The 24,320-nt window shown below is 41.0% G+C and overlaps 1 protein-coding gene across 6 annotated transcripts in view; it reads right to left on the bottom strand.

Moving 5' to 3' along the window:
* erfl1 (Ets2 repressor factor like 1) overlaps nucleotides 1–24,320 on the bottom strand; it is a 97,537-nt gene that overhangs the window by 42,533 nt on the left and 30,684 nt on the right. For 3 of the 6 annotated variants that reach the window (XM_077597947.1, XM_077597946.1, XM_077597948.1), the window contains 2 exons: nucleotides 19,069–19,273; nucleotides 2,805–2,911 (listed from right to left, as the gene is read on the bottom strand). The gene's annotated coding sequence lies outside the window, so the exon portion shown is untranslated. The remainder of the gene's footprint in view (nucleotides 1–2,804; nucleotides 2,912–19,068; nucleotides 19,274–24,320) is intronic. The other 3 variants (XM_077597951.1, XM_077597949.1, XM_077597950.1) reach the window with 2 other exon arrangements.

Below are 24,320 nucleotides of genomic sequence, written 5' to 3'. Positions count from 1 at the left end.
TTAAAAGAACTGGATTAAAATCCCTGAATATTCAGTTTTTATAGATCTAAAACAATGTTTATTTTAGCTTTTTTTAAAATATATTTTTAGATTTTACAAAATGATTTTCGAACTAAAAACAGAAAAAAATGATTAAAAAATTACAATTATTGATTTAAAAGGGGGAAAATCAGGAAACTTAGTATACATCTATACTCTTCATTTTAATTTGATCCTAAAACTGAAAGTCGTCACTCATGATTTACATTCCCGGGCCACATAAAATGATGCGGCCGGCCAGATTTGGCCCCCGGGCCGCCACTTTGACACATTCACACTAGACTATGCAAGTTATTACTCTGATGCTGACTAAAATGGTGTCTGTATGTTATTAGCCATATTATAGTATTTGTTCATGAGGAAAAACCTCCATTCAAAATAGGAATTAAGTTGTTGAATATGATAATATCGTTTTACATCGTAAACCTTTAGGTGTTTCCAGTAGATTGTTTGATTTTTTTGCTTTCTTCTGAGATAGCGCGTGTCGGTGGTGGGGGTCTCTTCCCTACCACCCGCAGCAATCCCGCCCAAATCCAATCCATTCTCTTTCCACCCTTTGAAGTCGTTTCATAAGAGAGCAATTTTCTCGTTAGCGTTTGCCTTTAATTGTGGGTAATTAGGCGTGCTGCGGCAGTATAGAGAGCGCTGTTCAAAAAGAGGGGACAGAATTAGCTGTAGTTCAGCTGTGAAATATGGGGTTAAGTGGGAGAGCGAGTAGGGGAAAAACGAGGGAATGGGTCAGGGGTCAGTAACTCCAAAACAAGGGAGTCATTTCTCAAGCAGAGGAACATAGTGAAAATTAAAACAATTTGCCCCTATTAATCTATTTATTACTATTTACAGCGATAGAGGTTTAATCCATTTGAAATTGGAGAGACCGCCAGCGAATGAGCGCTGCCATCCTTCCCGATTCAAATGGATTGGACGTCAACGGCTGCAAATGAGTTCAGAAAAAATGCTGAATGTTCTTAAGCATCAGCCATTCCAAACCCACAAGTGGCCCCCAACTGTCACTCGGCAAATTAGTGTGTGAACATGTGAGTCACAGTTAAAGCGCCGTTAGCCACTAAGCCCTTCCGCTCTGAGCCCGTGGCGGCTGTAAAAGTCAACGCGACCGTAAAGCACATGAGGAATGAGCACGGCTATCGACTGTACTAACTCGGGCCCTTAAGGTTCCATTCATCCCATGTGATGTAATGACCCCCCCACCCTCTCCCGATGGCTATAATGAACTTGTTAACGCCTCCATAAATATTAGCCTTCGCATTCAACAATCATTTCACCGGCTTTCCTGAACGCGGCAAACAAGTGGCCCGGCTTTGGAGGTGCCGTGGCTAATACTTAATCAATGAGGGGGTACGCCCCCTCGCAACGTGTCTTGGTTTATATACAAAGGCGAGAGGAAAAACGTTCTATTGATGAACATAACATTAACATCAATGGCAAAAGTTCTGCCAGGAAGCTTTGACAAGCGTATTGATTATCAGACCTTAGAGTGACTAAAACTCGCAGGAAACAATGGATCAATCGAAAAGTCTTTGCTCAGCAAACATTTTGCTGGTTTTCTAACTATGAGGTGAATACATTCATACGATGTGTAGGTTCTTGTGCTTTGAACTGTGGTAGAGATTCCTAAACTGTAATGGAGTCCTGATAAGATGAATAACATTTGGACTGTCTGATGATTGTCCATTGCTTTTGAAACTAAATTAATGGGGTTAATGGGAATGTTACATATGAAATTTAAATGGAAAATAGATGAATACAAAGACGGCATTAAACAGAAACGCAATAAAACAATTTAAGTGGAATATAAAAAAAATCCTGGATTATTTTACATTGTATTTAAAAAAAATAAAATCTCAACTTGATCAAGAAAATATACGGAAATACAAATGGTCAAATATGCACACAAAAAACCTTAATATGCACTTTTTTCGGGGGAGCTGAGAGGACAGTGGAATACTGGAACTATCCATGGGGTGACAAGAAGAATATACAAACTCTACTCAGCGAGGCCGGAGCCTAGATTGATCTCAGAATTGTGAGCTGACACGCTAAATGTGGTGTCTGTATATACTATTAGCATTTTCAAATATATACTATACTTCTACCATATTATATGATGCTTCAAGGCACTCAAAGCGCTTTGAAACTGTCACCTCATTCACCTGATGAAGAGGCAGACATCAGTATCTTGCTCGAGGATACTTTGGCATCGTCACCAGAGCATGCGTCCTAATCCAAAACCATTCGCTTGGGAGACTACCAGTGAACCATTCAAGCTTTAACTTTAAATACATGTCCTGGACTGGTCGCCAGTCAAGTGATGCCAAATCGCATGTACAGGGAGTCTTTGGGGGATTGACACCAACAAACATCGGTAAAGTTAAATTGCTACAAGACTCTTAAATAAAGCCAAAACATCAGGTCAAATTTGTAACTGAAACTGTAACAACTCATTCAATTCAAACCCAGAACCTCTGATTGTGAAGCAGCTGTTGCCACACATTGCCCGACTTATTTTTAACCCATTGACATATTATCTCATCCTCATTAGACTCTCAAGTAAATCGAAACTTACCAAAATAACGTGTGGCAAGAGGTAAATTACACCCATTTGCTGATTTGACATGACAAACTCTTAATATCATATCTTGGTACGGAATTTTTCAGTCCCAAAGTTTTGCCAATGAAATCTGCATGGAAATTTCCCATCAAAATGGCCATACTTTTTAATCCAAACAGGTGAAAAAATGACTTACCCTTAACAATGGCTTCCTCCCCGAGAATCCAGCAGGAGTGAAGGTCTTGGTTTAGCAGGGTGTGGACACACAGCACAGGTGGGACCTTGATTGGAGAAGTTGGGGGACTTCATGGAGACAGAAAAAAAGTTGACTTGAGAGTCCGGTACCAGGGTGCAAAATGCTTTAGATTACAGTACATAAGCAACCCTTTAAGAAGCATGTGGTGTGAGAGAGAGGGCGTGCAGGGAGAGGGGAGGGGACGGCCGTGTGTGTGTTGGGGTATGTGTGTGTGTGTGTGTGTGTGTGTGCGCGAGTGAATGTGTGTGCATGCGTGGCGGATCGATGCGGTTATAATTTTGTCCGAAGTGGGGAGAAAATAAAGTTCATGGAGGAATGAAATTTGAAAACAGATGGCGAATCCCGTCCTGGTCGTTGCCACCCCCCACCTTCCACCACTCTCTCCCCCTAAATAAGATTCGATCCCTGGGAATGGAGTGTAGACAATATTCCAAGCGACATTTGATGAAAGTGACAGATTTTTCATTTTGGACACATCGTGGGGGAGGGGAAGGGATTGTCGGGATGGGAGAGTTCATCTGATTTGTCTACTGGACGGAAACTTGGAAGAGTAGGACACAAGTGTTTCCTCCATATATCCAATGAGCCCCCACTGCTGCTTATATGCCTGGCTTCCCCCACGGGTGAGGCAAAAGGGTGAGGAAACAAGAATACCAAATAAATGAGAAATTTTCGTACAGCGCCCCGCTTCCGTGCATTCCACGCTAGCAATAACAATTAAATATCGACCGCTTTTCCCTCGGCCGGAGAGAACCTGAGATACCCGGAGACTGCCAAGTACCGGCGTAGCAACTCCCCCACCCCCTACCACCCCACTATTTTCTCGTCACCTCCTCCCCATATGCACCTCCTTTCCTTCTAATCCAAGTCCATCAAGCCAATCTGCTCTAATTTGGTCTATCTCATTTCTCTTGATTGTCTGTGTATATACCCCTAAATGCCATTTTAGCTCCACTTTTATCATTGGCAGCCCCTCCACCAATTTTTTGCTGAAGACTTCCTCACACCTTGCAGGTTACCAGTTCAAAAACAATTACAGGATTAATGGTCAGCAGGAGTTCTTTTTGCAATAGAAAAGCCATCTTTTAAACATCGGCGGTTGTCTTAAAAGTAGTTTGTTGTTCTGTCAAAGAAAAATAATGTTACAGTGTCTCAGCAATAACACAAAATGGCGGAGTAAATTTGACCTGGCGATATTCCGGCATTGTATCAGTCTAAGACTACTTTGTCCATGCTGTCCGTCCTTCAGAGTGAAGAGTAGTGACACAGGGTCAGAGTGGAACCCGGTAGTATAAACGCCCTATGGAGGTAGCATGAGAGGCGTGACAGATCTCACGCCACCTGTAGCTTCTTTTAGATAATTTTTTGTCAGGTCAGGCAATGCCACAGAAGTAGGATCCTTAATGGAGGTATATGAAAGAGTTCTAGGCCAGGCAGTGTCTTTTTCATATTTTTTACATACTATTATATCTGTATACATGAAGATTAGCTTGCTTGTAGACAAAAACTATTACATATGGAATTATTTTTGTAATGTTCTGAAAAGTCAGAAGATATAATCTATAGATTAATTAAAGATTTTACTTTTCTGTGTGTATTTTTTAACTCATCTGAAAGATGACAGGAAAAAAACCATGTTAAGAAAGGAATAAAGTCAATTGAGATGGAGATCTTGGTGGAAGAATTGAAGATTTTTCTTTTTACAAAAGTATCTAATAGTGTAGTTCTACTTAAATACAGAGGGTAGGTTTTGCCAACTAAGCCATTATAATTAATATTGATACATGTTTTGGATTTCTTTGGTCCTTAAATGGTTTTTCCAGCAAGCCTAGGGCCCAGATTGCTTTTTTCTGAAGGTTTGTATGTTAAGCTCGGACATATTTTTCAAAAGAGGAACCATGACTCTAAATTGGACTTCTGAGCAAAAGACAAACAGTTGGACTCAATTCCGCTCACTTTTGTTGACTGACGTGCGCTCAGGATTTGCACGCGGCGTGCTGAGACTCCCAAGAGGAGTGGCTTTATGTTGGACTTACCGGAGCCCATGGCAACTTTTCCAGACGAATCGCACAACTATCAAAAGTTTCTCCAATCATTGTCGTAGCATCTTCTCTCCCTCCTGTCTCTTTATCTTTTTTCCGCCTCACAACTTTTCTGTGCTTGCGCCCAAACCTTTCAATTTCTATTTATTACAAGCCTCCCACTACACACCCAGCCCAATGCCTCTGCATCTCGCCCTTTTCACACCTCCTCACATCCCCCTGCTCCCTCTCCTCTGCATTATTGCCATTTCATTTTTATATAATACAGATTTAATATTTATTAGCCAACAGCAAAATACATGTTTCCCATTTTTAGTCTTCAGAGTATTTTTGTTGCATGAGCATGGCTAGCGAATACTCAGTATTTTGGTCAATGGGGCAGATGTGTTCGAACCCTTTGATATCTGCCTAGTGTTTACTGAATCGGACCACTTCTGTTGACCTATCATCATTCGTTAAATCGTTATTGAATTTTATAATACTATTTTAATATTTTTTACGAATACACTTGAAATGAATAAAATGTTAATGAAACCAACTAAATAACACCAAACTGGATGAAAGTAGAACTAAAATGGATAAAAACTGAACTAATCATTTATTTTAATTTTATAGTAATTAACTCATTGCTTGCCACTGATGGGAGGACTGGCTGTGAATGCTCAGATTTCAGGACCACGGACAGCGCTAGACATTGGATCCATTTTTACCCAGTCGAAACGGATTGAAAGTCAAACGCTACCAATGGCAGCCAATGATTTAAATGAATGCCCTATAAAAGGTTAAGAAGCTGTCAGGTATTGTTTATACTTGCTTTTGATCAATACTGTTTTGTATTGGAATAATATATTTTTACATTTTAAGATCACTTTATTCAAGTAGGAGAGAAATAATTTCTGTCTCCCAAGCAAACGCATCAGGACTTTTGCTCTATATGATATGCAATATAACCCCATAGAAAGGTGTCAAGAATTAACACTTAAAACAACCCAGAAAGTCGGCCATTTTGCTTTGAAGCGGGTATGTCCGAGGAGAGGGTCCTTCAAAGACCACATTTGAACCATGGCTACAAGTAATCTTTTGCATCTATGCTATTTTATAAGGCACACAATCTTACAGTGTACACATAAATTTATAGTATAATTACAGAAAACAGTTCAATTGAAAATACAGCAAGCAACAACATTATATCCCCATGGAATGACCCCTTAGAAAAAAAACAGTGCCCCCTGTTGTCCCTCTATCTCGTGTCTTTGGCACATCCTTGGCCTCACCTCGTTATCTCCACCGTTTGACTTTAATTGCTTAATGCATTCATTATCTACGCCCCAATAGCGTCAGCATTAACATACCTTCTCACCCCCAACTCACTCGCACCTTCTCCTCTTCCTTTCCTCTCAGCCCGGGCCTCTTTTTCCACTCTATTCTCATCACTCTTTGGCCCCAAACCTCAAGTCATCTCTCTCTGACACCCCCGACACCACCTCCTCCTCTGTCCATCCCCATCGTCTCCTCCTTTTCTCTCCTCTGCCGGCTGCTGCCTGCCTCTCTCTCCCCGGCGACGGAATTATGAAAAATGCGCCCATCGACAGAGCGCCTCAGCTTCGATTAGCCGAGATGGGACATGACAGGCCGCGATCAATACTTATACCGTCCTATAACGTGTCAACTAATGAATCAATCTCGGCTAAATTTTCCATTTTTCAAAAGCCGACGCGAGAGACTGGAATATCCTCTTTTGTAAAGATATTATTATCGATTTCGTCGGCAATTTGACATCGGGGGTAGTTAATTCCACTCTAGAATAAAATTGAAAACACTTGAGATTGAAGTGAGAGAGGGGGAGAGGTGGGAGGGAGGAGGGGCAGCAGGGCAGGTGGGGGGGAAGAGGATGAGGAGGGAGAGAGCTAGAGAGGAAGGGGGAGACGGCTGTTGACTTGATAAAAGAGAATGGGAAGATGGAAGGAAAGAGAGAGGAAGAAGAGATACTAATAGTGCACAGACAGCTGTAGTCTTTCGCTCCATTCTTCTGGTTAACTTATGACTTTTTCCCAATTTCGAAAAAAAGCCAAAGAAAAAGCATTACATTTGCTATAATAATATTATCTGCCGAGGCTTTTGCAATACAGATATTCAACATGTGAAACAAATGGATTCATATATAATGCATATTTTAAAACTAGGGTGGGCGATGTGGCAAAATGATCACAATTTTTTCAAAATAAAACGTTTTTATGATTTTTTTTTACAAAATACTAACTTGAACCTTACTTTTTGGATAAGCCAAATATGAACAGGTTTTAATTTAAATAGTGAATCTCTAATCAAAATTTGCAACGAACAACGACACGACACTTGTAACATAAAAATTAAACAAACCAAATTAAAATTGGAGTGGGCTAACAGTCATATACGCTCATCAAACGAGCCAGATATGCCTCGTCAGCCGTACTTTCCTGACTTCTGCTATAGACGATTAGGCGATCTTTTGGCTTCATGAGTCAACATGTTAAAGTCCTTAATGATCAAATATCGTTGTATCGGCCACCTCGAAGTAAAACGTCAGGTTGTTTTCTAATAAATCGGGGATGCAATGTGTATTTGCCACAAATAAATCAGAACTAAATCGTCACTAAAATGAACTGGCAGCTCAATTCATTTTTTGGAAACATTCTTGACCTAAAAGATTTTCGAATGCTCATTTTTGAGCCATATAAATATCCTATGTCAATTATTCTCATAAATCTTTCTTTCGACAAAGCTTTGACCGCAGTAGTTTCAATACAAGTAATGAACACTTTTCTTCATTTAAAAAAAAAGAATAAAAACATACTCCAGAAAGAGTGAATCACCTTTTAATTAATTCATTTTGTTTTAAAAGATAAGAAGTGAGTTATGTGCTTAGATAATGTGTTTGTCAAGGTACCACTGCATTTCTAATGACAGCTAATAGAGTCAAAAACATGAAAACACTGCCTGTAGAAAAAAAATAAAGCTTTCCCAACAGTGACAGTTTGACCCTGGCACGGACAAATTGAATTTGAATGGATTCTTATGAAGAGCAATTTGAAATGGAGCCCTGAATGGACTGCGGATGAGCTCATTATGCCAATTGTCTGCGTTACGTCACTTTAAATACCGTTTTCGTAGAATACGTGCATTTGTGTTAGACGGACAGGGCTAGAAAGTGAATCGGGAAGTGCATGTGTTTGTGCGTCAGAGTGAAATATAGATGGAGGGCCAGTGTGTGTCTGTGTGTATGCGTGCGGGTCAGTGAGGTTCAGTGTAACTGTCGACAATCACAGCCTTATTTACCTGTCAAAAACACTATCATCCCACACGGGCCCGACCGAGCAATTTCTGCTGTCTCTTCCTCCCCCCCTTCCTCATCCTCACCACCACCCCTCACTCTCTGCCTCCAATTACAAGCAAGAGGGGCTATTTCTCACCAGGACAAAAAAATACTCCCCCCTTCTTTTCCCTGGACTCTAAGCTGGTTCCTTCCCCGTGCTGAGAGTTGGAGTGGAAACGAACAACCTGTAAACACACCCCACTTATCCCAGTGTATAATGTTGTGTGTTTGTTGCCAACGGCTGGCCGAGTGGATGAGTGAGGGAGGGAGGATGGGGGCAGGGGGGCTTGGGGGTGCCGCATGACCAGACAGAGAGATGTGAAATAAAGATGCAGCCAGCGGCTTTGAAAGGCGGCTCGATCAAAAGCGCCGGTCCTGTCGCTTGCCATATCCGTCTTGTCTCAACCAGGTGAACACGTACGGAGTGTTTTCCGTGTTTACCGACGGCAAAGAAAGCCAAAACCTCTTCTTTTACCAACATGCCAAGGCTTTGAAGTCTGTTAAAGGATCAGCTTTTGTCAAAAATGACAGGGATGAAGACTAAAACAAGCTATGAACTCTTGTCAAGAGCTTTGTGCCTTAAACGTCAAGTTGTCCGGGAAGAAATACTAGCAACTGCAGTTCAGACCAAAAAAAACTGCAATCAGACTGTATACTGATTCTCAGTCTGGTAAGATTGTGTTTAAAAACAGTGGAAAGAGTTTGACTTGTTCTATTTATCATTGCTAAAGAAAGAATGCTGGTGAAGAAGGTCTTTTTTTCCATATTGGTGGGAATTCAAAAGCCTGCGTGGGTTCCAATCCAGGTCGGTCCACCTGTGTGGAGTTTGCATGTTCTCCCCGTGCCTGTGTGGGTTTTCTCCGGGAACTCCGGTTTCTTCCCACATTCCAAAGACATGCATGGTAGGCTGATTGGACACTCTAAATTGGCCCTAGGTATGAGTGTGAGTGTGAATGGTTGTTTGTCTCCTATTGCCCTATGATTGTCTGGCCACCAATTCAGGGTGTCCCCCGCCTCTGGCCCGTAGTCAGCTGGGATTGGCTCCAGCACCCCCCATGATCATAGTGAGGATAAAGCGGTTAACAAGATGAGATGAGAGTTAGACTGGTCTGTGTTGTTCATTTATCTGTAAACATAAAGCAAGCATTGCGTAATATTTTGCAGTCTGCTTTTGTCATTTTGAATCACACAGTACGCTTCAAACCGCCTTAACAATTAGGTCTTAGAAAATGTAGCCATTTTGTTGGGATCCTTTTCAAACCACACAATATACAAACTGGGGTGATTTAAAAAGAATAATGGTCATTTGCCCAACGACTGCCATTTTGGGACAGAGAAAAAAAAAAAAACAAGGGGAAGAATTTTGCTGGTTAATGTCTGTCGAATAAAAGGTCGTCTTTTATTTCCTGCTGGTGAGCCTACACATGTACACGGCCGCAGACAGGGATTGGCGACAGCCCCGCGTGTCCGTCTTCATGAGCATTCACACGAAAAGGCCATCTGACAAAGCCATTAACAGGGCGCTGTAATACGCGTGTCTGCGAGCCAGGCGAGTGACATACACACAAAGACATTCATGGGCTGCCATGACGGGGGACACGAGCTGACATGCGGTACACCGGCTTGATTGAGACTCCAAATGAATGGCGTGGGGAGGTGGGGGGTAACCGGGATGCCGCTCGATACAAAGCATTGGCAAGTGCGGTGGTGTAATGGTTAGAACGTATGCCTCACATTCCTAAAACTCGGGGTTCAACTCTCAGTCCCAACAATTGGTGGTAATGAGTGAATGTTTGAGGAGAATGTATGTTAAACTTTTTGCTGCTTTGTCTCATCACAAACACAGTAAGAACCTTTCCTCTTCTGACCTAACAATCTGTTTTTTTTAAATGACTTACAAATAAGTAATGAATGAGGCTTATATTGGCAAAATGTGCAGGAGGCCACTTGGCAAACCATGACCGGACGTTTCGTCGAAAGACGTTTGGTCGACTGGACGTTTGGTAGAACGGACGTTTGGTAGAACGGACGTTTGGTAGAACGGACGTTTGGTAGAACGGACGTTTGGTAGAACGGACGTTTGGTTGCCGGATTCGCTCGCTGTCAAATTATGACAGAGTTTACTGTTGATATTTTGATATTAGATATTTTGATATTAAACTCTCTCTCTCTCATGATTATAATTTTGAGAGCTGGTTTCAACAGTAACAACCTGGTGACCAAACGTCCATTCTAGCAAACGTCCGTTCGACCAAACGTCCGGTCGACCAAATGTCCTTCGACGAAACGTCTGAGTACCTTGGCAAACAATGCAGTGATTCAGGTTTTTTACAAGCATACGAGCAAGTACAGTACTTGTCCTTGGTTATCATAGAAAGAGAGCGCGAACCAAGATCCGTCTGTTCATGCCAACACTCTTACCGAGTGTCATGACTTCATTTCGACAGGTTCTGCCCGGCAAAAATGAATTTTCATTATGGCTCAAGTGCATCAATTTGTGGCCAAATTAAAGGGGAAGTGAGATGTCACTAGTGGGACTGCCAATGGCCGCTCGCCGGCGAGATTTGCCGAGCTCTGGAGTGATGCTTTGAGATAATAAAAGCAAGAGAGGCAAAATGAGGAGAGAAAAAGAATAGAGAAAGAGAGAGTGAAGAATAATGTTGAAGCGAGAGGAAGGCGGGAAGTAGGCAGAGGCAGCTAAGCAGAACCAGCCAGCCCTCACAAGCCAATCAGGCCTTCATTAGCCTGGGCGGGGAGGATCGATGGCCAGCCCGCATCAATTAAACACCACCGGCACCACAATGCACGCACACGCGCACACGCACTGCTAGTCTATAGACACACATCAGAAAACAATTATTCAGCTTTGTGTATGGAAAGGAAAAACTAACAACTCAAAAAGTAATCTGTATTAAAAAAAATCCAGACATCTACCTTCTGCAGTGATTGGTCGCTAACCAGCACGTAGAATATCAATCTTCGTGCTTGATGACATTTTTTTCTTCTGCTTTACGGTCACAAAAAGTTTATTAAAGTCATTCTTTGATAAAAGTTTTGGAGACCCTCAACTTATTTTCCAATATTTTGAATTGTTTCCTGTTGGAGTTATTTTGGGTACTGTTATGTGTGTACAACGAAGAAATATTAACCATTATATGTATGTGTGGAATATTAATCATTATATGTATATGTGAAATATTAATCATTATAAGCAGACAAACGCTTAGTATAATTGTTTCCGAAGGACACTTCTCCCTGCAGCTGGCTCCGAGGACGTTTAATTGTTTTGCCCTGATCCGAGGACTATTGACTTGACAGCTCACCCAGTCCTGGGATCCGAGGACTGTTGATCTGGACTAAAACCTCGACCCTTTACCTAGTCGCAAGTTCGCAATGAAGATCTGTGAAGGACTCTTAAATTGCTTTGACTTGGATTCCGGAGCAGATGGCGATAATCGAATCAACTTCCGAAAATACTCGCATATTGTTTTAAAAGTGTTGCTTGTTTCACCTAATATGGAATTGATTTGCTTAACGGAGGCTTGCTTGCTTAAATTCTTATGCCGTTGTTTTTGGTTTCCGATATGCAATTGTTGTTGCAGTTGTTTTTTGACCTTAATTGTGTTATTCTGTTAGACGCTTATGCAATTGTTTTGAATAAGATAACCTTAATTGTTTTGATTCTAATGCAACTAAATGGACAGGAGAGGTCTTTCTTTAGAATAATCTGTGACGAGGACGAGTCAGGATGGATTCTCACTTGCAAATTAACGCTGGATTATGTGCTCCGATGTCTTTCTTTTATTAAAGTATATCTATGAAGGACCCTATCATTTCCCCTAATAATTGTTTCCTCCAAATGTTAGTGTGCCCTTGTTGAAATGCTTTATTTATGTAGTATTTGCACACGGTTGCAAGTACAAAACTACACATTACAAACTGCTATCTAACTACTTAACTAACTATCAGGAGAATATGCTGTATGCCAGATCTCTATGCTTAATACGCATTTATGAATATGGTAATGAGGGAAAAAAATCAATGTGAAAGGGAATTTAGTTGAAACAAACACCACCATGATATATGTCTTCAAATCTATAAAACTCCTAAAGGCATTTTTTTTCTAAAGACAACCTCTTCCATTCACTTTCTCACACACGCCCCACACACACATCGATAACACCCAATTACACACAAGCTCACACGTGGCGGCTGGCAAAACACACAATTACTACACGCGCTTGGAACACACATTTTATTAACACTCAATTACACGCACGCATAAATCACTTGGTGGCTGCGAGGGAAGATTGTTGGGCAAGAGAATTATTGTGTTCTATTGTCTTTTTCGCTTTTATGACAACAACAAAAAAATGTCATGACTACAAAAAAGATATACAAGGTTTGTCGGCTATATAAACCAAATAAAACAGAAATGAAGTCAAACTACGCACTCTAGACAATAGCAGCTGTAACAGGGAACCAGTCACTAAATTTCTTCCCTGTCTGGGTTTTATTTCTTCTGATAGCACACAAGCTTTGAATTCATTTTTTCCTATATTAATTTATTGTCCATATAGAGAGTAAGTTTACTACTTGGCAGTTGTACATTCCAATTGTTCATTAATAAAGCCTAAAATGAAAACTTAAAGAAAACACCAGTTTATCTACAATAAAAATAGATAGTAGTAGTGTTTAAAAACATAAATATTATAATTTTATAATCGATTACAGCATCATGGTTCATTGTGCAACTCCTATCAAGCCAACAGGGGGAGGTAAAACACAATGATGAAGAGTTTAACAACTATAAGTGACTCATCAAACTGTAGAAATAGTAGTCATTTTGGCAGAGGATAAAGAATATATGCTTGCTGTTACTGTTTAAATGGTTACCTCACCCATGTGTTGCATTGTTGGTCTATTTCTTGAACATTTATATCCCCCAAGCCTTAAAAGATATACCTTTTTTCTGTTAGCTATTCTAATACCATCAATGGCAGCCAGAGGGTTAAACTCTACAATTTTACAATAAAGCAGTGTTAAACTTTCCTACAGCCGCTCCTTCTGCAAAAACAAAAAAAAATAATAATAAAAAAACAAACAAACATGCATTTGACACTTAATATGTTTAAGAAGAAAGTAGTCTGGCATAATTCATTTATAGTAATGCAACATAAAGTGCTGTGAATTCTTCCCAAATGCACTACAAGTTCCTTGTGCAGGCACATTTGACGTAAAAGCCTCCCCGACTGACCACTGCACCCCATTGAAAATAGAAGCTTGAGAATATTGAAGTGTAGCTGTATAGTTTGTATCGTCTCTGGCTGCATGACCGGTAGGTAGCGTTTCCTGAGCCCCCACCAGTCACCCACTCGCCGCTGACATTGACACATCAGTCTCCCAGCCTCTAACGCAATGTGACAGTGTCGAGATTATAATATCTGCCTCGTATTACCGGGGCATTAAACGCCATTATCGCACTCCGCCCCACGCTCAGGTGCGGCCCTCGCGCCTGCCCGACTCAGGGAAATTGAGAGTGGACCTTGTGGAGAAACAGAGGGGAGATGGGACCGAGGGGGTGAATGAATTGGAGGAAAATGGGGGAAGCTATTTGCAAGTTTAAATCCGTTCCAAGATCAAATCTAATCATATTTTTCCATTGAAATAAATAAGGATGCCATTAATCTAAAAAACAAAAACATTTTAAACATGTTTTTTTTCCAATCACAAGGACTGTACTATGTAATATTGTTCTTGTATTCACTTTCTAATGAAAATGTGGTTTTTTTGCACCGCTCTAGGTTTTATTGGATTGTTATAAAAAAAAATTTATGTCACCCCAATTATTGCCTATATTAAGTAATTTAAAAGTTTACAATTCGTGCACCTTGCAGCCATTAGTTTCAAATAACACATCTGGCATCTTTGGTTATCCATGTTAATGGTTACTAAAAGTCTTTTAGTAACCATTAACATGGCTAAAATTATGTTAATTGCAATGCGACTATCATCGCAATTAATAAGTCGTTATTGTCACTCAACATTGAAATATAAGATGGCGACTTTTTACAAAAGATAAAATAGTTTTTATCTTTTAGTAAAAGATAAAAACTATTTTATTTAGAACAATTTGTCAATTGCATGACAAAAAAACACCTGCACAATAAATAAAGAACAACAAAGACTACTTTTTTTTCTTTTGTAAAAAGTCGCCATCTTATATTTCAATGTTGAGTGACAATAACAACTTATTAATCGTGATGAAAGTTTAGGAGCGAGAAAGACGACCAACATCATTTAGATAAAGAGGTGAAAGGGATGACGTGACAACACGAAAATCTACCACCAGGATTAGTTAAAGCTTACTCAGCATTTCGTAACAGTTCATAAAAAAACCATGTGATAGCAGAGTCTACTGTTTGTGAACCAGGTAAATAGTTTCCCTGAGTAATGATTCTCTAATCTCCACTCTTTGCCGTGTATGGTATGATAAAAGGCAGAGGAGCTTCGGATAAAGCCATTCCACTAATTAGCATCGCGACACATGATTTAAGATCCACGCCTGGTTTCCGATGCGGTCCCCATTTGTTTGCGGCGGGAAGAAAAAGCGCTTCCACCGCACAGCCTTGTTGTTTTAATGAGACAAATTAATAAATAAGGATAAATTAATGCGGTCTAGATGGCAGACACCCCTCGTCTACTCGCTACGCCCCTGCTCCATCAGGCGTACGGGATGTATTTGTGTGCCGTAATTAACGCTTAATAAGTAAGTGATTCATTATGATTAGCGTGCGGATTCGCCGTAATGGCCCCTTTCTGCGCTAGCAATCAACTTCAGTCTGTTTATCCACACAAGTCCCTCCCGATCCATCTCTGTCTACACTAGCATGCCGATTCGCCGCCCTTTGTGGGGCTACGGCCTCTATCAATCTGGGTGTCGTTAGCTGGAGGAAGGGCAGGAAGTAAGAAGTGAAAGATTTGTTTGTCTAATAGATTTGGTAAGAAGATGGTTTCATATGTCAAAAGCTCACTCAGAGGAGGCTGTGTAATTATCCGTCGTTTTGTTTAAGTCGGGGCAGGGGGGCGTTAAGTGCTTAAGCACTGCGGCTTTTGGAATATGATCGTTTAGTTCAAGTCTCCAGGGGACAGTTGGCGTATTCTCTTGCTGTTAAGGAGGTATTTAACAAAACAGTGATGAAGCATCGGGAGGAAAATGGCTGTCCACTGGTTTTGATGTTGGGTTCAATTGTATGATTTTTTTGTTTTTTTGTTTTTTGTCACCTAGTGTTGGCAGTTCGCAGAACCTATTGATATGTTTCAGGCCAAGGTGGTTTATTTGGGGGTAATAATTTACAGTAACTAGTGAATATCATTATTACATGGGTTTCTGATTATGTGCATTCTACATGCATGGTTTTGATGATTATTCTTCTCTGTGTTGAAGGGTACTTGGACGTTTGGTCGCCCGAAAGGTTATTGATAATTACCATTTAAAATTGTTGCTCAAATTCCCTAAATACAAACTGTAAATTATTATTTAGTCATACTTAATGCCCTATTAATTATTAGGCTAAAGAAAAGCTCAGAATTTCCCGTACTTTTATTGTGTTTTTTTGGAGAACTTATTAAGACCCTGACTGACGTCACTTCCTAAGGGGACAACTCATGTACATTCAAACTCTTATCCACTCACACGTCCGCTCAGTGAAACTGCTCATGGCCATCGTTGGCTTTTATTGATGCGTAGACCGTGTTGTTTTACCTTGTTTGGTCGCCGGACTTTTGGTCGCCGGACGTTTGGTCGCCGGTTGTTTAGGTCCGGGCGACCAAACGTCTGCGACCAAACGTCCGTGACCAAAAGTACGGCGACCAAACGTCCGGTCACGGTGTTGAAGTGCATGAGCATATTGCTGCCACATCGGAAAAAAAGGTGAAATTGTGTAATACTAAACAAGTGGTTCAAAAAATGAATGAATGAGCAGTTGTGGCTCATAAGCTTTGAGAGAATAACTGTCGGTGCACGTTCTAAATGCAAGTGTTACTGCAATTTTTATGCCCAAGAAATTTGGATTTGACATCTTAAAATCACTGCGATTGCAATGTTAAATCCAGTTAGCGTCGGATGTTAGTCTAGTGGAATGTCTTCAACTCACACAAACACACGTGAATTTGAACACATACAAAAGGGAGTGGAACAAACAAGCCGGCAAAGAAAGGGCAACAACTCCACTTGACAGCCGTTTTTGCCTGAGCCATTTTCTACCCTATGGAGGGAAAAGAGCTATGCACTTTCCACTCGCACCTCCTAGAATGTTCATTGCCCAGAAAATTATTTCTGCAGTCATTTCGCCGCTATTGTGAGCGGCAATCAATTTCTCTTTTCTTTGTGATGGTCCCGCGTTGTGGGCACAGAAGTTTGACCTTCTCTAAAAGATCTATCAATTTATCCGTCCATCTTGCAACCTATCCATTAATGTGTTCATCTTCCCCCTGTTGTTTCTCTTTCTCTCGTCTCTGCACTAAAGTGGCTCTAAAGTCATGTGCTCATCAAGACCCAACGGGTGTCGGTTTTGGGGCAATTATACCAACGGCACAGAATGAGTCGCTTGTAGAAAATGATGGCTATTTGGACAGAAGGGGAATATGCACTTGAGACAAAGGGAAACCCATTTGGAGCGGGTGTTGGCGTGGAACCCAGCGAGTGGACAAGGTCAGGCTGAGGCTAAATGACATCACATTAGCAGCTCCGGGGTCAGACAATGGGTTGCCATCGTTTTTTTTCGCTGTTTTTTTTTGTTTAAAGCGATCAAAGTGTTTGTGCGTCTTCGTGTGATAATGTAACGCTTTTAAGGTTATACTATGCCGTTTATCTACAGGTTTTAGACTTAGATCGGTAAAGAAACACTCTGACTTCACTTTTTAACCATTAAAATGGACACTAGGCACTCGATGGACACATGCGGGCTTGGTTTGAAATTGATCGTTCATGCTTGGAAGTCTTAATGCTTATTTGCCATCGCTATCCTTCTTCGACCGCTTAGTATGTGATATAAAATTGCGTGTTGGGGTCACTTTGGTGAACGACAGGGCCTTTTTGTCTGGGAAAGGGCGAATGAACGACGATGACTGCAGATACGAAAGTGAACAAAGTAGTGGACAAACGTAATCACACAACACACACATTTCTGGTTTTACGCCACCCATGTGAAAAAAATGAAATTCTCATGTATAGCATGAACAATCTACACATTGCTTGCCAGGCAGAAATGGGCCACTTCCCACCCCCAGTCCGTACACTGGCCTAACCATGAACTCATTGGCTACATTGAGGGTGACGTATGTCCAATCCGTTTTGGCTGGGGCAGCGATTATTCAATTTTAAGCTTTTGGACATTGGAGTCCTAAACAAGGACTGTTGAAAACAATGCACGATTCTATGTTGGTCCACTTGACTTTTGACTTTCGCTCTCCACGGGCCTTTTCCGCCTCACTCATCTTTTCCTTCCTCCCGTCCACCGAGTCGTGGCCCTCACCATCCTCAACTCTCGCCCCCTTTCCCCTCATTCACACACACACTCTCTCTCTCTTTTACTCTCTCTCTTTCCTTCTTCATCTGTCCCTTCCAATCTAGCTCGCCCCTCTCTGCGTCTGGCAGGACAGTATTATATATTCCAGTCTCATGCTTTACATGATTTGGGCAATAGATGAAGCCATATCCCGCTCTGGCCACTTCGCCCTCCCCCTCGCTCTCTCGCCTTGTTGTTTAATGTTTCAATTTGGAGGAAGCAAACATTCAATCAGACAGATTAACTGTTTAATGCATGTCATCAGTCAAACTGTCGACGAGGAAAGACCGCCCCCCCCAACCCCTCCTAGCGTGCCGCCCCACCACACACCACATACACACATCTATATACCCCCCAACTGCTGCTACGTCCTTTTCCCTCCCGTGCTCACCACCCCGCAATGTCTGCTCTCATATAGACAAGCCTGAGCGCACGTCAGTGCAGAAATATATTTCAGTTAAACAGCTATGTGCAAACAACAAGAGGATGTCATCGAAAAACTCTTAAATAAAACCACTGTCGTGAAATTCGCAGGAATGAGCATTAAACGATCAACAATTGAGAGTATTTAAGGAAGCTATCATCTATTTTTGGGTTGAGAACGTCTACACAAGCTGTCCTAAAGCATCCCTCTTCTAATGAGAGAAAGATTACATGTCAAACATCATTTTTGGGGGAACCAAGCACACTTCAACAATGCAAATTTAGAGTGAAGCTGGGTTGGGAACATCATCTGACTTGAGGGGAATGTCCTCAGATATCTTGGACCATTCTGGACAATATTTCATCTGATATCAAGATATAAAAGGTTTTAGGATAATGAGTTAGCGTGGACTAGCTATCTGTATTACGTATTTGTATTTATTTTCTATTCAGTTGTCCTTCGCCGACTGCCCAAGCTTGACTGGGATAGGCTTAAGCACCCCTGTGACCCTTGCGAGAATAAGCACAATAGAAAATGAATGAATGGAATAGCGTAACAGTTGACAGTTCTGCCTCAAAGCCAAAAACTCTATAGTGGCACATCAAGTGTTTAAAAGCGGTCCTCAAAAATTGTAAAACAAACTAGTTCCAAGGGAAAAACTGATTTGAAACTACTGGGCTTCCTATTACTGCTTATAACAGTATTTTTCTTGTTGACGAAAGAACTTGTATTTAATAATAAAAGCTAGTTTTCATCAAATGTACAGGTCAGACTCCAGCAGAGTGCAATAACTGAGATAGACTTTGATAGCATGCACCTCTTCATTTTTACTTTATCTTCCTCTTCTGTGGAGCATCTCGTGTATCTCCTCCAAGCTCCCCACCCACCCTCCACTCTCCAACCACAGCGCAGAGGGTGGCCAAACCTGGTAAGTATTGACAGGGAGCTTCAGTGACACGGAGAGAGCCAGTCGATGACCAGACACCCGGGGCCAAGGGTCAATGACGAAAAGGTAGGCCCGCCTAGAGAGGGAGGAAAAAAGGGAAGGCATGTGATAGATGGAGAGAGGAAGTCACAAAAGATGTGTGGCCAGATAGACAAAACTTTAGGATGAGGATCCAAGGTGAAAGAAGAATAGGAAAAAGTTTGAGTTTTACAGATTTTGTGCTCTTGCTTCAAAAGTCCAACATTCCAAATAGATCGTGCCTCACTAATTGGTAGTCATGAGTGTCAAGAAAGTATGCCTCAACCTGAGCACGGGATTGAACACTTAATCTCGGAACTGAGGTGGACAACCAAACCACTCATCCACCATCACCACCTGTCAGGTTATAGTATATATAAAAAGGAAATCGAAATGGGGGGAAAGAAATCTATTGCTTACAGGAGTACAGACAACTGAAATAATGCGTGACCGGACTTCGTCGCCGGCGTTTCCTCGCCGGACATTTCGTCGACGGACAATTCGTAAGGTTAGTGGTTAGAATTAGGGTTAGGGGATAGAGGTTAAGGTTAGTGGTTAGGTTTAGGGTTAGGGGATAGTAGTTAAGGTTAGTGGTTAAGGTTAGGTCCGTCGACGAACTGTCCGTCGACGAACTGTCCGTCGACAAACTGTCCGTCGACAAACTGTCCGTCGACAAACTGTCCGTCGACAAACTGTCCGTCGACAAACTGTCCGTCGACAAACTGTCCGTCGACAAACTGTCCGTCGACAAACTGTCCGTCGACAAACTGTCCGTCGACAAACTGTCCGTCGACGAACTGTCCGTCGACGAACTGTCCGTCGACGAACTGTCCGTCGACGAACTGTCCGTCGACGAACTGTCCGTCGACGAACTGTCCGTCGACGAAATGTCCGGGTACGTAATAACGTGGTTGCACAAGTGTGCACATAAATTTGGCATGTGATCACAAGTGACACACGTAAAAGCAAAAGTAAGATGTTTAAGTTAATGCCAGTTAATGCCTTACTGGAAGTTGACAAAGACAGTAAGAAAGTTGAAGATGACGTCGGGGGAGAAAGAGCGGGATTGACATAAGCATTCCACAGGGAAACGGAACAAGCGAGAGTGGCCGCACACACACAATCGCATATAGTGTGTCGTGTATTGACAGAGAGAGTGTCAGTATGTATTGAACAGTGGATAGTAAGAGAGTCAGCCTCCATCTCTCTATCGGATATCAGTCCCAACTCCTCTAATCATTTCCTTCCTTTTGGCCCGCTCTTCTTTCTAATGCAATTATCCTTCTTTCTTCCTCGGCCTTGGTTTTTTTTCTGCCCCGAGCAGTCTGTTTTGGTTTCTTGGCCTTCCTTCCTTCGTTCGTTTCTTCTGGCTACTTTTCTATTCTTTGTGAACCCTGTTTTTCCCCCCCCTCGTTTCTCTTTACCTTTTCCCCTGCCCACTCGCGTCTGCAGGTGTCAGTTGTACTCAACGTCAATCGGCGGCTTTTCTCTGTTCGTTTGATCTTTAATGATTAGCCTCGGTGTGTCACAAAAAAAGATGCTATTTCAGTTTAGATGCAAACGTTTCTGAAGCTGAACGTGCTTTACGAGGACTTGGTATGAAACTGTACAGAAAAAGAACTGAAGCATTTATGATATGTCCAAGTAAAAAAATCACAAGTCATTAAAGCAGTGGTGTCAAATTCAGGTTTTTCTAGGCCACATGGCGCTGTAAATTGTGGTTTCATCTGGAAGTGCCATTTCTGTGTCTGCCAATTTAGGTTGTCACATTGAATCGACTAAATGGCAACTTATCAAAATGAATAACTTTTTCAACCAGCAATTAATCTTTCAGAGACTTTGTTGAACTCAAAATAGTCCAAATCCTCAAATGTTTATCTTTTAAATAGAAAATATTTTCTTATGCATTAAAGGGAATTTTGCGATTTGTTATATTTTTGATTTCTTTCATTTTTCTTAATTTGATTTTTTGAATGAAAAAACTAAATATTTGCTTTATATTCATTTATTTTAGTTTGAAAAAAACTAAATAAAAGAAAAATTAAACAGTGTAATATTCTGTGACTTCTGTACTTCTTGTTCATTCATTGAGCACTAGAGAAATTAAAAATGGAAATACAAAATATAGAAAGTCAAGAGTTTTCACATTCCCTATCCCATATCACCTTATGTTACCAGACACGTATTACATTTGTCAGAATAGTTACCATCTCTCATCTTGCAATCATCAGCTCATGTTTACACTTTGTTCACAGGTCTCCTCGTATGGCAGGAGGTGTGCCCGCGAGCCCCGTCATGGCACGTTGGCAGAAGCCAAAAAACAAGTCAAACAAAACATCAGAAACATCTTTGCAAATTAAACCTGAAATTCTAAAAGAAGAAAATGTTAAGGACTCCTCACAGAGAGATTTTATGGGAACTGCTTGAATCATAAAAATCTTGCAATTAATTTTCCATCTGTATTTTACTCTTTGCCATCACGAGACAAATCTTTGGGGGGGGGGGGGAAAGCATCCAACGACTGACCTCAATTCTCCTAAGATTTGCTCAAATCTCACCAAATAAAAAAAATCTTACTTTTACACATTTACCCAGTTGAAGGCATACCTGATTTTTTTTGACTCAAGTTTTGGCACGTGCCTATTTGTAGTGGTTATATTTGCTTCCAACAGTTTCTTCCTTTTCACATTGATTATTTTAAACACATCAGGATATCTCGAATAGAAATCACGCATTGGGGCTTTTGACTCAGCCAATTTACCATTTCCATTGCTCGCATGATACATAGTGAGTGTACTGCTAAATGCTTAAATGATAAACTGAAGGTTTAAATATATAGGAAAAAAACTACAGAAATAGCACAAAGTGATTTGGATCCGTGGCTTGGTGAGGAAGCGAGCTTTCACTTTCTTTCGCAACAATTGGGAGTGTGGCTTCCTGTTGGCTCGGAGCCGGAAACAGATGCTTCCCCGGAAAGTCCTCGAGCGGTGTCGCGGAGAACTGCGATGGCAGCCGAGAGGCGCGAGGGGAGATGGGCTGCCGGGGGACTTGCTTAATAGTGTTTCCTGCTGAGCACTTTGAATAGTTTACACGCCGGTCCAAATAACTCATTATACCACGAGTCAGTTGCCCCACTTTGAAGAGGTGGGTGACTCCTGTCGCATGACTTGATTCGAGTCAGACTAGGGTCACATTTGAGGAAAAATGACACTTGGGATACAGGAGACTCAAAAGTTATTCTTTTATGTAAATATTCTGTATATTACAGCAATACATTGACTATAATGTGGCATTTTTTTTAACACTCCCTCGACAAAAATCTAAATTGAATGATTTGGAAAAAAGTGGTGATCCCCAACTGTAGTTTGTTGTATTAAGCACACAAGGAGTCGCAATATTTTGTGTGCTTTGGCCAATTATACTCTAATTTGTTGGGTGTGTAGTGGGTTAGTAAAAATTCATCGCTAAACTACGATTTTTATTAAAAATGCAATGTAATATGTACATGTATCTGGTTACATGAGGTGATATGGCCGAAGTAACAACAAGTCAGTGATAATATTCAAAGTAGGAAATGTGAAAATTCTTGACTTTCCATATTTTGTATTTGCATTTTTAAAATAGAGATAGAAAAAAAGACGTTTTTGCAGTAGGAAATGATCTTGGAGACTCATTCATCTTAAAGTGCACTTTGGTGAACGTTGACGACATAACGTTATTAAAATTCAGTTTTCCCACGTGACTGTCAACGCCAATCAAAGAGGAAAGCTAATTAATGCTGGTAAATGTTCTTGTAATGATTCTAGTATGGCTCAATAGTGGCGTATAAAGAAGTTAAGCAGCCATTAATGGAGTGAGTGCCTCCTGTCCAATTAGCCGCTGCTAATCCGCTGCTCATCCCAGACTTTTCTACGCACCACTTGCCCTACCACCGATACTTTGATCCTGGCTTTGGCTGCTACCTCACTATCCGACCCTTTTGTTATACGGGCGCCTGCCCGCTAATCTCAATGACCCGGGTCAACCCCTGACCACCCACTCACGCTCACCCAACACGCAAGGCTTCGCAGGGAGAGGAAGACGGGCAACTTGAACGCGTCATCACATTACAGGCGGCAGAGGCCTGTCCCATAGATTGTAGAAAAGAGGGAGAGGTTCTTTCTGGTGATCCAAAAATGACCTCATGAGGGACCTTTTTTCTACTAAAATAAATATGGGACATCTTTTCAGAACATTATTTTATTTTGAAAGGGACGCATTGCAAAAGTGGTCCCATTGGTAAGCGTTTGAATGGTTTGAATTGGTGGTTAGATACACGGGTGAGATTGTTTTTAGAAGTAAAAACTGTTGTTTGGCCTAATGTATGTGCAAATCAAAAACTCAACTATCAGATCGTACACAAAAATCCATCTGCTTAAAGCCAGCCCCAGCTCAAGTTTATTTGTTCATTCTATTTGATATGGTATTCTCTAAAATTGTCAGCATTACTTCAATTTTCATTTATTAGAGTCGCCGTTTTGTCCAATACTGCCCTCTGATGTTGAGCAAAAACAAAAAAAGTACCATGATTTGGGTTTAAACCATGAGGTCATAAACAGCTGTTTGGGTGAAATAATACCTTGTATAATATGTATTCAGATACGTGTAATTTAAAATCATAAAACAACTTGCATGCTTTGGATATTCATGGTTGGCAATAGTGAATTTCGAACATGTTTGAATTATGTAAGGCATATTTGTCAAAGTGGCGGCCCGGGGGTCAAATCTGGCCCGCCGCATCATTTTGTGTGGCCCAGGAAAGTAAATCATGAGTGCCGACTTTCTGTTTTAGGATCAAATTAAAATGAAGAGTATAGACCTATATTATATTTCCTGATTTTCCCCTTTTTAAATGAATAATTGTAATTTGTAATCCATTTTTTCTGTGTTTTTAGTTCAAAAATCATTTTGTAAAATCTAAAAATATATTTTAAAAAAGCTCAAATAAACATTGTTTTAGATGTATAAAAACCAAATATTCAGGGCTTTTAATCCAGTTCTTTTAATCCATTTATATAAAAAAAAATCGTAATATTTTATCTAAAATGGTCCAGCCCACGTGAAAT

This window comes from Stigmatopora argus, chromosome 4 (assembly GCF_051989625.1).
Source record: "Stigmatopora argus isolate UIUO_Sarg chromosome 4, RoL_Sarg_1.0, whole genome shotgun sequence".
NCBI lineage: Eukaryota > Metazoa > Chordata > Actinopteri > Syngnathiformes > Syngnathidae > Stigmatopora > Stigmatopora argus.
Note: the sequence above shows the minus strand (reverse complement) of the source record. Positions and strands in the feature narration are given on the sequence as shown.